General features: G+C 46.9%; 1 pseudogene; it reads left to right on the forward strand.

The window, feature by feature from the left end:
- Positions 1-21,232, forward strand: part of LOC124021432 — a 74,280-nt pseudogene that overhangs the window by 42,126 nt on the left and 10,922 nt on the right.

Below are 21,232 nucleotides of genomic sequence, written 5' to 3' on the forward strand. Positions count from 1 at the left end.
TCTGAGATACAGACCATATACCAGTACCTGTTTACTACCATGGAGACTCTGTCTGAGATACAGACCATATACCAGTACCTGTTTACTACCATGGAGACTCTGTCTGAGATACAGACCCTATACCAGTAGAAACCTGTTTATACCAGTACCTGTTTACTATCATGGAGACTCTGTCTGAAATACAGACCATATACCAGTACCTGTTTACTATCATGGAGACTCAGTCTTCCTCCCAAATGAAACACTAGTTCCTAAATAGTGCACTTATTTTGACCAGAGGCCTATTGACTCTTATTAAAACATGAGGTTCTCTGTCCCCCTCCACCCACCCCCACTCTCTATTGGTTTCACCTAAGTTCATTTCCCTCTCTTCTTCTCCCTCCCTCCTCTCCTAAATCCATGTGTTTCAGATTGCCCCGTTACCTTGACAACTATCTCCCTGCCAGCTGTCGCCATGGACACAAAGGGTCCTTGATGATCCCCAAGGAATGGCTGGGAATTAGGTGTCCAGTACAAAGTCCTGACTAGAATTATATGTCCTGACAAACAGAAAGGAGGGAGGGAGGGAGGGAGAGAGGGAGAGAGGGAGAGGGAGAGAGAGAGAGAGAGAGAGACAGAGAGACAGAGAGACAGAGAGACAGAGAGACAGAGAGACAGACAGACAGACGGAAAACAATAAAATGAGTAAAACATGTTTGTGCAGATTCCTCTCAGCGTTGGCCAGTGATATTAAAGGGGCAATCTGGGATTCCAAACACAACAAGCTCATCACCTCGTCACCTGTTCTGGTACATCGCTGAGGGAACTGGATGTACCAATCCCTGATGGCTCCTTTAATGGTGTTTTAATAGAACTGAATTCCCTCTGAACAGAACAGGATCCTCAGACAGGATGCAGTCTCATGTTATCATTCCGTCATTACACTACAGTACAATGTGTTCATTCGTGTGTGTGTGTGTGTGTGTGTGTGTGTGTGTGTGTGTGTGTGTGTGTGTGTGTGTGTGTGTGTGTGTGTGTGTGTGTGTGTGTGTGTGTGTGTGTGTGTGTGTGTGTGTGTGTGTGTGTGTGTGTGTGTGTGTGTGTGTGTGTGACAGGCAGAAGACAAAAAGGACCTGGACCATCAGGAGAAGATGTGTCTGTTCCTACAGAAGGACCTGTCATCAGGAGAAGATGTGTCTGTTCCTACAGAAGGACCTGTCATCAGGAGAAGATGTGTCTGTTCCTACAGAAGGACCTGTCATCAGGAGAAGATGTGTCTGTTCCTACAAAAGGACCTGTCATCAGGAGAAGATGTGTCTGTTCCTACAGAAGGACCTGTCATCAGGAGAAGATGTGTCTGTTCCTACAGAAGGACCTGTCATCAGGAGAAGATGTGTCTGTTCCTACAGAAGGACCTGTCATCAGGAGAAGATGTGTCTGTTCCTACAGAAGGACCTGTCATCAGGAGAAGATGTGTCTGTTCCTACAGAAGGACCTGTCATCAGGATAAGATGTGTCTGTTCCTACAGAAGGACCTGTCACCAGGAGAAGATGTGTCTGTTCCTACAGAAGGACCTGTCATCAGGAGAAGATGTGTCTGTTCCTACAGAAGGACCTGTCATCAGGAGAAGATGTGTCTGTTCCTACAGAAGGACCTGTCATCAGGAGAAGATGTGTCTGTTCCTACAGAAGGACCTGTCATCAGGAGAAGATGTGTCTGTTCCTACAGAAGGACCTGTCATCAGGAGAAGATGTGTCTGTTCCTACAGAAGGACCTGTCATCAGGATAAGATGTGTCTGTTCCTACAGAAGAACCTGGACCATCAGGAGAAGATGTGTCTGTTCCTATAGAAGGACCTGGACCATCAGGAGAAGATGTGTCTGTTCCTACAGAAGGACCTGGACCATCAGGAGAAGATGTGTCTGTTCCTACAGAAGGACCTGGACCATCAGGAGAAGATGTGTCTGTTCCTATAGAAGGACCTGGACCATCAGGAGAAGATGTGTCTGTTCCTACAGAAGGACCTGGACCATCAGGAGAAGATGTGTCTGTTCCTACAGAAGGGCCTGTCATCAGGAGAAGATGTGTCTGTTCCCACAGAAGGACCTGTCATCAGGAGAAGATGTGTCTGTCCCTACAGAAGGACCTGGACCTGTCATCAGGAGAAGATGTGTCTGTTCCTACAGAAGGACCTGTCATCAGGAGAAGATGTGTCTGTTCCTACAGAAGGACCTGTCATCAGGAGAAGATGTGTCTGTTCCTACAGAAGGACCTGTCATCAGGAGAAGATGTGTCTGTTCCTACAGAAGGACCTGTCATCAGGAGAAGATGTGTCTGTTCCTACAGAAGGACCTGTCATCAGGAGAAGATGTGTCTGTTCCTACAGAAGGACCTGTCACCAGGAGAAGATGTGTCTGTTCCTACAGAAGGACCTGTCATCAGGAGAAGATGTGTCTGTTCCTACAGAAGGACCTGTCACCAGGAGAAGATGTGTCTGTTCCTACTGAAGGACCTGGACCATCAGGAGAAGATGTCTGTTCCTACAGAATTAGAGATATTCTACATCAGCAGCATAGTGGCTAAGTCCCATTTCATAATAAGGGGGGGGGGTGCTTATATTTGTCCACATTTAAAATGTGTTTTTTTGCATGTCTCAACTCCCCCCTCTGCCAGGACCAGCCGTTGTCAACGGTGACCCTGGAGCAATTAGGGTTAAGTGCAGTCGTGCAAAGTCATTCAGTAAAACTATTTTAAAGTACTACAAAGCGATTCAGTAAAACTATTTTAAAGTACTACAAAGCAATTCAGTAAAACTATTTTAAAGTACTACAAAGTCATTCAGTAAAACTATTTTAAAGTACTACAAAGTCATTCAGTAAAACTATTTTAAAGTACTACAAAGCGATTCAGTAAAACTATTTTAAAGTACTACAATGTCATTCAGTAAAACAATTTTAAAGTACTACAAAGTCATTCAGTAAAACTATTTTAAAGTTACTACAAAGTCATTCAGTAAAACTATTTTAAAGTATTACAAAGTCATTCAGTAAAACTATTTTAAAGTACTACAAAGTCATTCAGTAAAACTATTTTAAAGTACTACAAAGTCATTCAGTAAAACTATTTTAAAGTACTACAATGTCATTCAGGAAAACTATTTTAAAGTATTACAAAGTCATTCAGGAAAACTATTTTAAAGTATTACAAAGTCATTCAGTAAAACTATTTTAAAGTACTACAATGTCATTCAGGAAAACTATTTTAAAGTATTACAAAGACATTCAGTAAAACTATTTTAAAAGTACTACAATGTCATTCAGTAAAACTATTTAAAAGTACTACTTGTCAGCCCTCAAGTCTTCAAGATATGTCACTTTCTAAATACAGAAATCATCCCCGAAGATGCTGCGTTTTGATTTTGTTTCTATTTTTGATAAAGCACTTTGCACCTTAAGTATATTTAAAACCAAATACTTTTACTCAAATATAACTTTACTTAAGTCATTTTCTATTAAGGTATCTTTACTTTTTCTCATGTATGCACAAGGGCACATTGACAGATTTTTCTTCTTGTTGGCTCGAGGACTCGAGCTCGTGACCTTTGGGTTCCTGGCCCCACGCGCTGACCGCTAGGCGAGCTCGTGACCTTTGGGTTCCTGGCACCACGCGCTGATCGCTAGGCGAGCTCGTGACCTTTGGGTTCCTGGCCCCACGCGCTGACCGCTAGGCGAGCTCGTGACCTTTGGGTTCCTGGCACCACGCGCTGATCGCTAGGCGAGCTCGTGACCTTTGGGTTCCTGGCCCCACGCTCTGACCGCTAGGCGAGCTCGTGACCTTTGGGTTCCTGGCCCCACGCGCTGACCGCTAGGTGAGCTCGTGACCTTTGGGTTCCTGGCCCCACGCGCTGACCGCTAGGTGAGCTCGTGACCTTTGGGTTCCTGGCCCCACGCGCTGATCGCTAGGCGAGCTCGTGACCTTTGGGTTCCTGGCCCCACGCGCTGACCGCTAGGTGAGCTCGTGACCTTTGGGTTCCTGGCCCCACGCGCTGACCGCTAGGTGAGCTCGTGACCTTTGGGTTCCTGGCCCCACGCGCTGACCGCTAGGTGAGCTCGTGACCTTTGGGTTCCTGGCCCCACGCGCTGACCGCTAGGTGAGCTCGTGACCTTTGGGTTCCTGACCCCACGCGCTGACCGCTTTGGATGCGACAGCTGTGTGACCTTTGGGTTCCTGACCCCACGCGCTGACCGCTAGGCGAGCTCGTGACCTTCTGGGTTCCTTGAAGCCCCCACATTAAAGCCAATGACACGTGTTTCTGATCGAGGAGCTAGGAGTGAGCTCGTGACCTTTGGACTGTTCATCAGGTGACCCCCTAATCAGAACATTACAGCATTTATGACCGCAATTAGGCTCCCTGCCACCCCTTTGAGATGCAGACAGCTGTGTTTACAGAAGTATCACTATCGCCATGGAAACAATCAGTTCATCATGCCAGAAAGTCTGTAGAACACACACACACACACACACAACACAATACATACACACACACACCCACACAGGGTTACAACACACACATACACATCACTGTGAGCCTCACACACACACACACACACAGAATACACTGTACACACACACACACACACACACAAGACACACACACATCACACACACACACATGTTGCCCAGGGTTAAGACAGAATAGTTATGATGATGATGATGTTGCGTTAAGTTGTATAGCTGTCTGATTTCCCAGTTGAAGGATAAGGAACATTTCTGTGACCACATTAAAGCCAATGACACGTGTTTCTCTGGTCCTTCACCAGTTAAGGACCCAGAGGAGCTCCAGCCCCTGAGTTGGCAGGTACCACCAACATGTGGGAGATAAGGGCTTCTGACCCCTTTTGTGACTGATGCAAATTCATCAGGTGCCCCTCCTAATCAGAACATTACAGCGCATTTATGTTGAAACAAATTAAACAAAACAATTAGAGAATACAAGAAGTATTGAGTTGAAAAATTGATAATTGTGGATACTAATATCTCTGTGAGCCTTCCAGACCCATGTTGCCCAGGGTTAAGAACAGAATACTGTGGATACTAATATCTCTGTGAGCCTTCCAGGCCCATGTTGCCCAGGGTTAAGAACAGACTACTGTAGATACTAATATCTCTGTGAGCCTCCCGGGCTCATGTTACCCAGGGTTAAGAACAGAATACTGTGGATACTAATATCTCTGTGAGCCTCCCGGGCCCATGTTGCCCAAGGGACCGCTCTCCCTCTACCTCTGTTTCTCTCTCCCTCTCTCCCAGGCCCATCTTGCACAGGGTTAAGAACAGAATACTGTGGATACTAATATCTCTAACCGCTCTCCCTCTCCCTCTGTTTCTCTCTCCCAGGCCCATCTTGCACAGGGTTAAGAACAGAATCTTGTAAATTAATAATATTACATTGGCCTGCATTCTATTACACTCTAAACTTATTTCACGGATCCCTTGGCCAATAAGAGTTTAATCTGTTGTTGTTAGTAATATTCATAAACAAATGTAAATGTATTATTTGGGGGGAGATTTGGCCATGGACAAACTGTAGGAGATCGAGGTTTAAGTGTTTCTCTCTGTCTCCTCTCCTCTCTCTCCCTCTCCTCTGTTTCTCTCTCTCTCTCTCTCTCTCTCTCTCCCTCTTTCTCTCTGGCTCTCCCTGTCTTTCTCTCTGTCTCCTCTCTCTCCCTTCTCCCTCTCTTTCTCTCTCTCTCTCTCTCCTCTCTCTCTCTCTCTCTATCTCTGTCTCTCTCTCCCTCTGTTTCTCTCTCTCTCTCCCTCTGTCTCTCTCTCTCCCCCCCTGTTTCTCTCTCTCTCTCTCTCTCTCTCTCTCTCTGTTTCTCTCTCCCTCTGTTTCTCTCTCTCCCTCTCCTCTCTCCTCTCTCTCTCTCTCTCCTCTGTTTCTCTCTCTCTCCTCTGTTTCTCTCTCTCTCTCTCTCCCTCTGTTTCTCTCTCCCTCTCTCTCTCTCTCCCTCTGTTTCTCTCTCTCTCCCCCTGTTTCTCTCTCTCTCTCCATCTCAGAGTGAACGAGTGTGTGGATGAGAAGGACACTGATACCGGGGTCACTCATGTTGACTCCATGGTAATACCCCAGGACAGTATTCGGACCCAGAGACGTTCCAGCTCAGAGATGTCCCGATCCACCTTCAGCCTGGTCCGACAACTCTCCAGTAAGAACAACTGATCAAATGAATCACTGAATCAAACACTGAACCAATTAGCCACTTAACTACTGAATCAAATACTGAACCACTGACTCTCTGAATCAAACACTGAACCAATTAACCACTTAAGAGCGTCTGCTAAATGACTTAAATGTAAATGTAAATGTAAACTACTGAATCAAATACTGAACCACTGAACCAATGAATTATTGAATCAAATACTGAATCACTGAACCAATGAATTATTGAATTAAATACTGAATCACTGAACCAATTAACAACTAAACTACTGAATTAAACACTGAATCACTGAACCGAGGAATTAGTGAATTAAATACTGAATCACTGGACCAATGAATTATTGAATTAAATACTGAATCACTGAACCAATGAATTATTGAATAAAATACTGAATCACTGAACCAATTAACTACTAAGAACCACTGGATGAAACACTGAACTACTAAGAACCACTGAATAAAAAAAAAAAAAGTTTAATTTCTTCCTTCCTCTCTCCCTCTCGTTTCTCCTTGATCTATATTCTCCTGTATTCCCCCCCCTCCCAGGTCTAGACGCCCGCAGGCCCAGCTCACCGCTGGTTGATGTGAAACCCATTGAGTTCTGGGCCATGGGCCCCAGGAAGGAGGTGATCCAGCCGCTGCGTCGACCCCAGCCCCCTCCGGACGACTACTTCAGGAAGTTGGAGCCACGCCTCTACTCTCTGGACTCATCCGGAGACGACGTGGACTCGCTAACGGACGAGGAGATTCTGCTACGATACCAACTGGGCATGCTCCACTTCAGCACACAGTAATGTCTTGTCTTCTATACGTTGTGTTATATCTTTTATGTTTCACAATCAGAATTATAGTAATCAGCTGCTTTCCTAGAAGCAGCATGTACACTTCCCCAGGTCCCCTGCTTTCCTAGAAGCAGCATGTACACTTCCCCAGGTCCCCTGATTTCCTAGAAGCAGCATGTACACTTCCCCAGGTCTAGAAATAAATACAGGAAAATAAGAAAAACACTTTTATTTTTTTGTGTCCCTCTGATCATCCCAATCTCCTCCTCTCTCTCTATCTCCCTCTCTCTCTCTCTCTCTCTCTGTCTCCCCCTCTCTCTCTCTCCCTCTCTCTCTCCCTCTCTCTCTCTGTCTCTCCCTCTCACTCATCATCCCCCCTCTCTCTCCCTCCCTTCCTCCCATCCCCCTCCTCTCCTCTCAGGTATGACCTAATCAACGGCCACCTGGGCGTTAGGGTCATTGAGGCTCGCGACCTGCCCCCACCTCTGACCTGTGATGGTGCCCGCCAGGACATGGCCCACTCCAACCCATACGTCAAGATCAGCCTGCTGCCGGACCACAAGAACTCCCGGCAGGTAGCTTAGCGGTTAGAGAAGCGGTCCTGCAACTGGAGGGTTGCTGGTTTGAATGCCAGCTCTGACTGGAAAAATGTAGTGTGGAGTGAGCTGTCAACTGGAGGGTTGCTGGTTTGAATCCCAGCTCTGACTGGAAAAATGTAGTGTGGAGTGAGCTATCAACTGGAGGGTTGCTGGTTTGAATCCCAGCTCTGACTGGAAAAAATGTAGTGTGGAGTGAGCTGTCAACTGGAGGGTTGCTGGCATCAGTATCCTAGATTCCATTGACTGCTGTTGTGCCCTTGAGCAAAGCACTTAACCATACCTAGAAGTATTGCTACTGGGGCACAGTCTCGTTGCGTTCAGCCTCATTGCTTTCAGCCCTTGAGCAGCCTCGTTTCATTCAGCCTCGTTTTGCTTTCAGCCTCGTTGCATTCAGCCTCATTGCTTTCAGCCTCATTGCTTTCAGCCTCGTTGCTTTCAGCCTCGTTGCTTTCAGCCTCGTTTCTTTCAGCCTCGTTGCTTTCAGCCTCGTTGCTTTCAGCCTCGTTTCTTTCAGCCTCTTTCAGCATTCAGCCTTTGCATTCAGCTGTAATTCTTTCAGCCTCGTTGCTTTCAGCCCTCGTTGCTTTCAGCCTCGTTACTGCATCTCGTGCTAGAGCCTCATTGCTTTCAGCCTCCTGGTTCAAATCCAGGCTGTTCAGCCTCGTTGCTTTCAGTGGTTGGGAGCCTCGTTGCTTTCAGCCTCGTTACTTTCAGCCTCGTTGCTTTCAGCCTCGTTGTTTCAGCGGTTGTTTCAGCTTCGTTTCTTTCAGCCTCGTTGCTTTCAGCCTCGTTGCTTTCAGCCTCGACTTTCAGCCTCGTTAAATTCAGCCTCGTTGCTTTCAGCCTTGTTACTTTTCAGCCTCGTTGCTTTCAGTCTCGTTGACTTTCAGCCTCGTTGTTTCAGCCTCGCTACTTTGACCTTCTGTTCCTGGAGCCTCAGTTGCTTTCAGCCTCGTTGCTGTCAGCCTTGTCAGCATAAATACACATTTCCATTCTCTGTCATTTAATGGACCCCCACACCTTGGCACAGCGGTCTAAGGCACTGCATCTCAGTGCTAGAGGCATCACTACAGGCACCCTGGTTCAAATCCAGGCTGTATCACAACCGGCCGTGATTGGAAGTCCCATAGGGCGGCGCACAATTGGCCCAGCATTGTCCGGGTTTGGCCCTGGTAGGCCACACGTTGTAAATAAGAATTTGTTCTTAACTGACTTGCCTAGTTAAATAAAAAAACCAAAATAAATGGACAATAAAGCATTTTTCTTCTTCAGACGGGGTGAAGAGGAAGACACAGAACCCGGTGTTCGAAGCGGTTCACCTTTGACCTTCTGTTCCTGGAGGCCCAGCAACCACCCTGCTGCTGTCTGTGGTCACACCACACAAGTTCTCACGCCACTGTGTCATCGGCAAGGTGAACACCCACACAAACAAAACACACACACGAGCGCACACACACACACTCATACACAACCACACAAGCACACACACACACACACTCATACACAACCACACAACCACACACACACACACACATACACAACCACACAACCACACACACACACACACACTCATACACAACCACACAACCACACACACACACACACACTCATACACAACCACACACACACACACACACACACTCATACACAACCACACAACCACACACACACACTCATACACAACCACACAACCACACACACACACTCATACACAACCACACACACACACACACACACACTCATACACAACCACACAACCACACACACACACACTCATACACAACCACACAACCACACACACACACACACACATACACAACCACACAAGCACACACACACACTCATACACAACCACACAAGCACACACACACACACACCAATCCTGTGGAGTATTGATACCAGAGGTATCAAAATGTGATGTGGTTTGATGTGAACACAAATTAAATTCAGGCTATAAGTGCGCCTAACGACAATCGCCAAAAGTCTAATGACTTGTCGTGAGGCGCACTTATAGCCTGAATTTAATTTGTGTTCACATCAAACCACATCACATTTTTTAAAAACATTTATAATAGCCATTTCCCATTCATCAAATGGCCGGTGCACTGCACTGTTTCAGATGCACGATCTTAGAGTCAATGAACGTTATTGTTATTGTTGTTATTGTTATTGTTGTTGTTGTTGTTATTGTTGTTGTTGTTATTGTTGTTATTGTTGTTATTGTTATTGTTGTTATTGTTGTTGGGTTATTGTCTACTTTTTGAAGTGAGTTATTTGACAACGACTGTTTGTGTTTATAAAATAAAGAGAGTTGTAGGCTCTATATATAACCTCCCAGTCATTTCCTGGGTAAATCACTCAGCTATATAAAATAAAGAGAGTTGTAGGCTCTATATATAACCTCCCAGTCATTTATTGGGTAAATCACTCAGCTATATAAAATAAAGAGAGTTGTAGGCTCTATATATAAACTCCCAGTCATTTATTGGGTAAATCACTCAGCTATATAAAATAAAGAGAGTTGTAGGCTCTATATATAACCTCCCAGTTATTGGGTAAATCACTCAGCTCTATAAAATAAAGAGAGTTGTAGGCTCTATATATAACCTCCCAGTCATTTATTGGGTAAATCACTCAGCTATATAAAATAAAGAGAGTTGTGGGCTCTATATATAAACTCAGTCATTTATTGGGTAAATCACTCAGCTATATAAAATAAAGAGAGTTGTAGGCTCTATATATAACCTCCCAGTCATTTATTGGGTAAATCACTCAGCTATATAAAATAAAGAGAGTTGTGGGCTCTATATATAAACTCAGTCATTTATTGGGTAAATCACTCAGCTATATAAAATAAAGAGAGTTGTAGGCTTATCCTATCCTAGGTATTCTTTAAGGAATACCTAGGATAGGATAAGTAATCCCTCTCACCCCCCACCCCCTTTAAGATTTAGATGCACTATTGTAAAGTGACTGTTCCACTGGATGTCATAAGGTGAATGCACCAATTTGTAAGTCGCTCTGGATAAGAGCGTCTGCTAAATGACTTAAATGTAATGTAAATGTAATATATAAACTCAGTCATGTACTGGGTAAATCACTCAGCTATATAAAATAAAGAGAGTTGTAGGCTCTATATATAAACTCAGTCATTTATTGGGTAAATCACTCAGATATATAAAATAAAGAGAGTTGTAGGCTCTATATATAACCTCCCAGTCATTTCCTGGGTAAATCACTCAGCTATATAAAATAAAGAGAGTTGTAGGCTCTATATATAACCTCCCAGTCATTTATTGGGTAAATCACTCAGCTATATAAAATAAAGAGAGTTGTAGGCTCTATATATAAACTCCCAGTTATTTACTGGGTAAATAACTCAGCTATATAAAATAAAGAGAGTTGTAGGCTCTATATATAAACTCCCAGTCATTTATTGAGTAAATCACCAACGTTTATAAAATAAAGGCATCACTTTATTGTGCCTCCTTCTGGAGTATTGAGCCAATAAAACAATGTGTGTACACAGGATGTCCCGTACCAGGAAGATACAGTGGCTTGTGAAAGTATTCAAACCTCTTGGCATTTTTCCTATTTTGTTGCCTTACAACGTGGAATTAACATAGATTTTGAGGGGGGGGGGTTGTATCATTTGATTTACACAACATGCCTACCACTTTGAAGATGCAAAATATTTTTTTATTGTGAAACAAACAAGAAATAAGACAAAAAACAGAAATCTTGAGCGTGCATAACTATTCACCACCCCAAAGTCAATACTTTGTAGAGCCACCTTTTGCAGCAATTACAGCTGCAAGTCTATTGAGGTATCTCTCTATAAGCTTGGCACATCTGGCCACTGGGATTTTTGCCCATTCTTCAAGGCAAAGCTGCTCCAGCTCCTTCAAGTTGGATGGGTTCCGCTGGTGTACAGCAATCTTTAAGTCATACCACAGATTCTCAATTGAATTGAGGTCTGGGCTTTGACTAGGCCATTCCAAGACATTTACATGTTTCCCCATAAACCACTCGAGTGTTGCTTTAGCTGTATGCTTACGGTCATTGTCCTGCTGGAAGGTGAACCTCCGTCCCAGTCTCAAATCTCTGGAAGAATGAAACAGGTTTCCCTCAAGACTTTCCCTGTTTAGCGCCATCCATCATTTCTTCAATTATGACCCGTTTCCCAGTCCCTGCCAATGAAAACCATCCCACACAGCATGATGCTGCCAACACCATGCTTCACTGTGGGGATGGTGTTCTCGGAGTGATGAGAAGTGTTGGGTTTGCGCCAGACATAGCGTTTTCCTTGATGGCCAAAAATATCAATTTCAGTCTCATTCTTCCATATGTTTGGGGAGTCTCCCACATTCTTTTGGCAAACACCAAACATGTTTGCTTATTTTTTCTTTAAGCAATTACTTTTTCTGGCCACTCTTCCGTATAGCCCAGCTCTGTGGAGTGTACGGCTTAATGTGGTCCTATGGACAAATACTCCAGCCTCCGCTGTGGAGCTTTGCAGCTCCTTCAGGGTTATCTTTGGTCTCTTTGTTGCCTCTCTGATTAATGACCTCCTTGCCTGGTTCATTAGTTTTGGTGGGCGGCCCTCTCTTGACAGGTTTGTTGTGGTGCCATATTCTTTCCATTATTTAATAATGGATTTAATAGTGCTCCGTGGGATGTTCAAAGTATTGGATATTATTTCATAACCCAACCCTGATCTGTACTTCTCCACAACTTTGTCCCTGACCTGTTTGGTGAGCTCCTTGGTCTTCATGGTGCCCTTGCTTAGTGGTTATATATACTGAGGTGTATATATACTGAGATCATGTGACAGATCATGTGAAGGTAATTGGTGGCCCCAGATCTTATTTGGGGGCTTCATAGTAAAGGGGGTGAATACATATGCATGCACCACTTTCCGTTTCTTATTTTTTAGAATTCTTTATAACAAATATTTTTTTTAATTTTACTTCACCAATTTGGACTATTTTGTGTGTGTCCATTACACGAAATCCAAATAAAAATCCATTTAAATTACAGGTTGTAATGCAACAAAATAGGAAAAAAAACGCCAAGAGGGATGAATAATTTTGCAAGGCACATTCATCCCTGTCTGATACATTAGTTCTGTAATGGTGTGTTTTCATTGGTAGGTGGCGCTGCCTCTGAGTGAGGTTGATCTGGTGAAAGGTGGTCATTGGTGGAAGGCCCTGGTACCTAGTTCTCAGGTAGGAAGAACACACACTCACTAAATGTCTTAGTTCAACACACACTAAGTGTCTTAGTTCAACACACACTGTCTTAGTTCAACACACACTGTCTTAGTTCAACACACACTGTCTTAGTTCAACACACACTGTCTTAGTTCAACACACACTGTCTTAGATCTGCGGTCAACAAGGCAGTTCATCTCAGCCTATGCCTCCCTCCAGTCCCTCGACTTCTTGGCACTGACGGAAACATGGATCACCACAGACAACACTGCTACTCCTACTGCTCTCTCTTCGTCCGCCCACGTGTTCTCGCACACCCCGAGAGCTTCTGGTCAGCGGGGTGGTGGCACCGGGATCCTCATCTCTCCCAAGTGGTCATTCTCTCTTTCTCCCCTTACCCATCTGTCTATCGCCTCCTTTGAATTCCATGCTGTCACAGTTACCAGCCCTTTCAAGCTTAACATCCTTATCATTTATCGCCCTCCAGGTTCCCTCGGAGAGTTCATCAATGAGCTTGATGCCTTGATAAGCTCCTTTCCTGAGGATGGCTCACCTCTCACAGTTCTGGGCGACTTTAACCTCCCCACGTCTACCTTTGACTCATTCCTCTCTGCCTCCTTCTTTCCACTCCTCTCCTCTTTTGACCTCACCCTCTCACCTTCCCCCCTACTCACAAGGCAGGCAATACGCTTGACCTCATCTTTACTAGATGCTGTTCTTCCACTAACCTCATTGCAACTCCCCTCCAAGTCTCCGACCACTACCTTGTATCCTTTTCCCTCTCGCTCTCATCCAACACCTCCCACACTGCCCCTACTCGGATGGTATCGCGCCGTCCCAACCTTCGCTCTCTCTCTCCCCGCTACTCTCTCCTCTTCCATCCTATCATCTCTTCCCTCCGCTCAAACCTTCTCCAACCTATCTCCTGATTCTGCCTCCTCAACCCTCCTCTCCTCCCTCTCTGCATCCTTTGACTCTCTATGTCCCCTATCCTCCAGGCCGGCTCGGTCCTCCCCTCCCGCTCCATGGCTCGATGACTCATTGCGAGCTCACAGAACAGGGCTCCGGGCAGCCGAGCGGAAATGGAGGAAAACTCGCCTCCCTGCGGACCTGGCATCCTTTCACTCCCTCCTCTCTACATTTTCCTCCTCTGTCTCTGCTGCTAAAGCCACTTTCTACCACGCTAAATTCCAAGCATCTGCCTCTAACCCTAGGAAGCTCTTTGCCACCTTCTCCTCCCTCCTGAATCCTCCCCCCCTCCTCCCTCTCTGCAGATGACTTCGTCAACCATTTTGAAAAGAAGGTCGACGACATCCGATCCTCGTTTGCTAAGTCAAACGACACCGCTGGTTCTGCTCACACTGCCCTACCCTGTGCTCTGACCTCTTTCTCCCCTCTCTCTCCAGATGAAATCTCGCGTCTTGTGACGGCCGGCCGCCCAACAACCTGCCCGCTTGACCCTATCCCCTCCTCTCTTCTAGAGACCATTTCCGGAGACCTTCTCCCTTACCTCACCTCGCTCATCAACTCATCCCTGACCGCTGGCTACGTCCCTTCCGTCTTCAAGAGAGCGAGAGTTGCACCCCTTCTGAAAAAACCTACACTCGATCCCTCCGATGTCAACAATTACAGACCAGTATCCCTTCTTTCTTTTCTCTCCAAAACTCTTGAACGTGCCGTCCTTGGCCAGCTCTCCCGCTATCTCTCTCTGAATGACCTTCTTGATCCAAATCAGTCAGGTTTCAAGACTAGTCATTCAACTGAGACTGCTCTCCTCTGTATCACGGAGGCGCTCCGCACTGCTAAAGCTAACTCTCTCTCCTCTGCTCTCATCCTTCTAGATCTATCGGCTGCCTTCGATACTGTGAACCATCAGATCCTCCTCTCCACCCTCTCCGAGTTGGGCATCTCCGGCGCGGCCCACGCTTGGATTGCGTCCTACCTGACAGGTCGCTCCTACCAGGTGGCGTGGCGAGAATCTGTCTCCTCACCACGCGCTCTCACCACTGGTGTCCCCCAGGGCTCTGTTCTAGGCCCTCTCCTATTCTCGCTATACACCAAGTCACTTGGCTCTGTCATAACCTCACATGGTCTCTCCTATCATTGCTATGCAGACGACACACAACTAATCTTCTCCTTTCCCCCTTCTGATGACCAGGTGGCGAATCGCATCTCTGCATGTCTGGCAGACATATCAGTGTGGATGACGGATCACCACCTCAAGCTGAACCTCTGCAAGACGGAGCTGCTCTTCCTCCCGGGGAAGGACTGCCCGTTCCATGATCTCGCCATCACGGTTGACAACTCCATTGTGTCCTCCTCCCAGAGCGCTAAGAACCTTGGCGTGATCCTGGACAACACCCTGTCGTTCTCAACCAACATCAAGGCGGTGGCCCGTTCCTGTAGGTTCATGCTCTACAACATCCGCAGAGTACGACCCTGCCTCACACAGGAAGCGGCGCAGGTCCTAATCCAGGCACTTGTCATCTCCCGTCTGGATTACTGCAACTCGCTGTTGGCTGGGCTCCCTGCCTGTGCCATTAAACCCCTTCAACTCATTCAGAACGCCGCAGCCCGTCTGGTGTTCAACCTTCCCAAGTTCTCTCACGTCACCCCGCTCCTCCGTTCTCTCCACTGGCTTCCAGTTGAAGCTTGCATCTGCTACAAGACCATGGTGCTTGCCTACGGAGCTGTGAGGGGAACGGCACCTCAGTACCTCCAGGCTCTGATCAGGCCCTACACCCAAACAAGGGCACTGCGTTCATCCACCTCTGGCCTGCTCGCCTCCCTACCACTGAGGAAGTACAGCTCCCGCTCAGCCCAGTCAAAACTGTTCGCTGCTCTGGCCCCCCAATGGTGGAACAAACTCCCTCACGACGCCAGGACAGCGGAGTCAATCACCACCTTCCGGAGACACCTGAAACCCCACCTCTTTAAGGAATACCTAGGATAGGATAAGTATTCCCTCTCACCCCCCTTTAAGATTTAGATGCACTATTGTAAAGTGACTGTTCCACTGGATGTCATAAGGTGAATGCACCAATTTGTAAGTCGCTCTGGATAAGAGCGTCTGCTAAATGACTTAAATGTAATGTAAATGTACTAAGTGTCTTAGTTCAACACATTGATCTAAGTGGATTCCTCCCTTTGGATGTGAAACCATTATCAAGCTCCTCAGCCTCTCCTCCTTCTCCTCTTCCTCCTCAATCCCTCTTCCTCCTCCTCCTTCTCCTCTTCCTCCTCAATCCCTCTTCCTCCTCCTACTCCTCCTCTCCTCCTCTCAGCCTCTCCTACATAGACATACAGTCATCTTGAAGCCCACTGAGGCCCAATCTGTTGTTTATTGGCCAGGAGAGGCACAACACTGACTTAGTGTGTGCGTGTGCGCGTGCGTGCGTGTGTGTGTGCGTGTGTGTGTGTGTGTGTGTGTGTGTGTGTGTGTGACACTAACACTGACACACTGTCCTAGCTGCACATCTGTTCTATTGTCACGGGGTGGTGAATGCATCGCCTCGAACACAACAACACCACAGCAATACAACAACACCAAAATACAACAACACCACAACAATACAACAACAACAACACCACCAGAACACCACAACAACAACAACACCACAACAATACAACACCACCAGAACACCACAACAACAACACCACCAGAACACCACAACAACAACAACACCACAATACCACAACACCGCAACAACACCACAATGACACAAAGACACCAGAACAACACCACAACTACACCACAACAACACCACAATGACACAAAGACACCACAACAACACCACAATACCACAACAACAACAACACCACCACAACACCACGACAACAACAACAACACAACAACACCACAATACCACAACACCGCAACAACACCACAATACAACAACACCACCACAACACCACAACAACAACAACACCACAACAACACCACAACACCACAACACCACAACACCACAACAACAACAACAACACCACAATACAACAACACCACAATACAACAACACCACAATACAACAACACCACAACAACAACACCACAACAACAACAACACCAGAACACCACAACAACAACAACACCACAACAACACCACAATACAACAACACCGCAACAACACCACAATACCACAACACCACAATACAACAACACCACAACAACAACAACACCACAACAACAACAACAACAACACCAGAACACCACAATACAACAACACCACAACAACAACAACACCACAACAACACCACAACTACACCACAACACCACAACAACACCACAACACCACAACAACAACAACACCACCACAACACCACAACTACACCACAACATCACAACAACACAAAGACACCACAACAACACCACAATACCACAACTACAACAACAACAACACCACAACAACAACAACAACAACAACACCACAACACAACAACACAACACCACCACCACAACAACACCACAACACCATAACAACACCAGAACACCACAACAACACCACAACGCCACAACAACAGGCTGTTAAAGAACAACATTATACACACGTACACATCTTGGGTTCTCTCTACTAGAGAGAGAGAGAGAGAGAGAGAGAGAGAGAGAGAGAGAGAGAGAGAGAGAGAGAGAGAGAGAGAGAGAGAGAGAGAGAGAGAGAGAGAGAGAGAGAGAGAGAGAGAGAGAGAGAGAGAGAGAGAGAGAGAGAGAGAGAGAGAGAGAGAGAGAGAGAGAGAGGGAGCTGCTGTTATCACTCCACTCTCTGAGATAGTCAGACAGACATATCTACAGACAGAGTGATATCAACAGTGTTTTGTGTTTCTAACAGAATGAGGTAGAGCTGGGAGAGCTGCTGTTATCACTCAACTACCTGCCCTCTGCTGGAAGACTCAATGTTGACATCATCAGAGCGAAGCAGCTGCTGCAGACAGACATGTGCCAGGGATCAGGTAAACTATACCGACTAACATACCTACTAATGTACCTACTGACACACCAACTAACATACCTACTAATGTACCTACTGACATACCTAATAGCATACCTACTAACATACCTACTAATATACCTAATAGCATACCTACTAACATACCTACTAATATACCTACTAATATACCTACTACCTGACTAACAGAGTGGGGATACCTGACTAACAGAGGAGGGATACTCAGAACATGCGCCGACCAGCTGGCCAGTGTCTTCACAGACATTTTCATCCTCTCCCTGACCCAGTATGTAACACCTACATGTTTCAAGCAGACCACCATAGTCCTTGTGCCCAAAAACGCCATGGTGAGCTGTCTAAATGACTATCTCCCCGTAGCACTCTGTAGCCATAAAATACCTTGAGAGTCATGGCTCACATCAACACCATCATCCCAGACAACCTGGACCCACTCTAATTTACATACCGCCCCAACAGATCCACAGATGACGCAATCTCTATTGCACTTCACAATGTCCTTTCCCACTTGGACAAAAGGAACACCTACTGTATGCGAGAATGCTATTCATTGACTAGAGCTCAGTGTTCAACACCATAGTGCCCTCCAAGCTCATCATTAAGCTAAGGACCCTGGGACTGAACACCTCCCTCTGCAACTGGATCCTGGACTTCCTGACGGGATGCCCCCAGGTGTTGAGGGTAGGCAACAACACATCTGCCAAGCTGACCCTGAATACGGGGCCCCTCAGGGGTGCGTGCTTAGTCCCCTCCAGTACTGCCTGTTCACTCACGACTGCATGGTCACACACAATTCCGACACCATCATTAAGTTTGCTGACCACACGAAGGTGGAAGGCCTGATCACGGAAGATGATTAAACAGCCTCTAGGGAGGAGATCAGAGACCTGGCAGTGTGGTGACAGGACAACAACCTCTCCCACAACGTCAGCAAGACAAAGGAGCTGATCGTAGACTACAGGAAACAGAGGGCCGAGCAGCCCCCATTCACATGGACGGGGCTGTAGTGGAGCAGGTGTATACATAGTTATAGTTACTCATGTTCTTTCTCTCTGCATTGTTGGGAAGGACCTGTCAGTCAGCTTTTCACTGTTAGTTCACACCTGGTGTTTATCAAGCATGTGACGAATAACATTTGATTTGAGGAGACCAGAATAACACCTCATATACCACACCTGGGGATCAGGTAATAACTGCAGAAACCTGACACACATCTGGGGATCAGGTAATAAATGCAGAAACCTGACAAACACCTGGCATCACATGGAACCACTTCACACCATGTCACACCACACCACACCACACCACACCACGACACTACACACCACACCACGACACTACACACCACGACACTACACACCACACCACGACACTACACACCACACCACGACACTACACACCACACCACACCACGACACTACACACCACACCACACCACGACACTACACACCACACCACACCACGACACTACACACCACACCACACCACGACACTACACACCACACCACACCACGACACTACACACCACACCACGACACTACACACCACACCACACCACGACACTACACACCACACCACGACACTACACACCACACCACACCATGACACTACACACCATGTCACACCACACCACGACACTACCCACCACACCACGACACTACACACCACACCACGACACACCACACCACGACACTACACACCACACCACACCACACCACGACACTACACACCACACCACACCACGACACTACACACCACGACACTACACACCACACCACGACACTACACACCACACCACACCACGACACTACACACCACGACACTACACACCACACCACGACACTACAGACCACACCACGACACTACAGACCACACCACGACACTACACACACCACACCACGACACTACACACCACACCACGACACTACACACCACACCACGACACTACACACCACACCACGCCACTACAGACCACACCACGACACTACACACCACACCACGACACTACACACCACACCACGACACTACACACCACACCACGACACTACAGACCACACCACACCACGACACTACACACCACAACACTACACACCACACCACGACACTACACACCACACCACGACACTACAGACCACACCACGACACTACAGACCACACCACGACACTACACACCACACCACGACACTACACACCACACCACACCACGACACTACACACCACACCACGACACTACACACCACAGCACACCACGACACTACACACCATGTCACACCACACCACGACACTACACACAACACCACGACACTACACACCACACCACGACACTACACACCACACCACGACACTACACACCACACCACGACACTACACACCACACCACACCACGACACTACACACCACACCACGACACTACACATCACACCACACCACGACACTACACACCACACCACGACACTACACACCACACCACGACACTACACACCACGACACTACACACCACACCACAACACTACAGACCACACCACACCACGACACCACACCACGACACTACACACCACACCACGACACTACACACCACACCACGACACTACACACCACACCACGACACTACACACCACACCACGACACTACACACCACACCACGACACTACACATCACACCACACCACGACACTACAGACCACACCACGACACTACACACCACACCACGACACTACACACCACACCACGACACTACACACCACGACACTACACACCACACCACGACACTACAGACCACACCACGACACTACACATCACACCACACCACACCACGACACTACACACCACACCACGACACTACACACCACACCACGACACTACACACCACACCACACCACGACACTACACACCACACCACGACACTACACATCACACCACGACACTACAGACCACACCACAACACACTCCGTCACACCACGGGGTACCATGTGCGTCATACTTCTTACTAGCAGAACGTTTAACTTCCTTCCTGGCTCTATGTACCCCCCAGCCCCGTTTGTGAAGGTTCAGCTGGTAATGGAATGTTTAACTTCCTTCCTGTCTCTATCACCAGACCCGTTTGTGAAGGTTCAGCTGGTAACGGAATGTTTAACTTCCCTCCTGTCTCTATCTACCCCCCCCCAGACCCGTTTGTGAAGGTTCAGCTGGTAACGGAATGTTTAACTTCCTTCCTGTCTCTATCACCAGACCCGTTTGTGAAGGTTCAGCTGGTAACGGAATGTTTAACTTCCTTCCTGTCTCTGTCAACCCCTCCCACCCAGACCCGTTTGTGAAGGTTCAGCTGGTAACGGAATGTTTAACTTCCTTCCTGTCTCTATCACCAGACCCGTTTGTGAAGGTTCAGCTGGTAACGGAATGTTTAACTTCCTTCCTGTCTCTATCACCAGACCCGTTTGTGAAGGTTCAGCTGGTAACGGAATGTTTAACTTCCTTCCTGTCTC

Source organism: Oncorhynchus gorbuscha, unplaced genomic scaffold (genome assembly GCF_021184085.1).
Source record: "Oncorhynchus gorbuscha isolate QuinsamMale2020 ecotype Even-year unplaced genomic scaffold, OgorEven_v1.0 Un_scaffold_1113, whole genome shotgun sequence".
NCBI classification, from domain to species: Eukaryota; Metazoa; Chordata; class Actinopteri; order Salmoniformes; family Salmonidae; genus Oncorhynchus; species Oncorhynchus gorbuscha.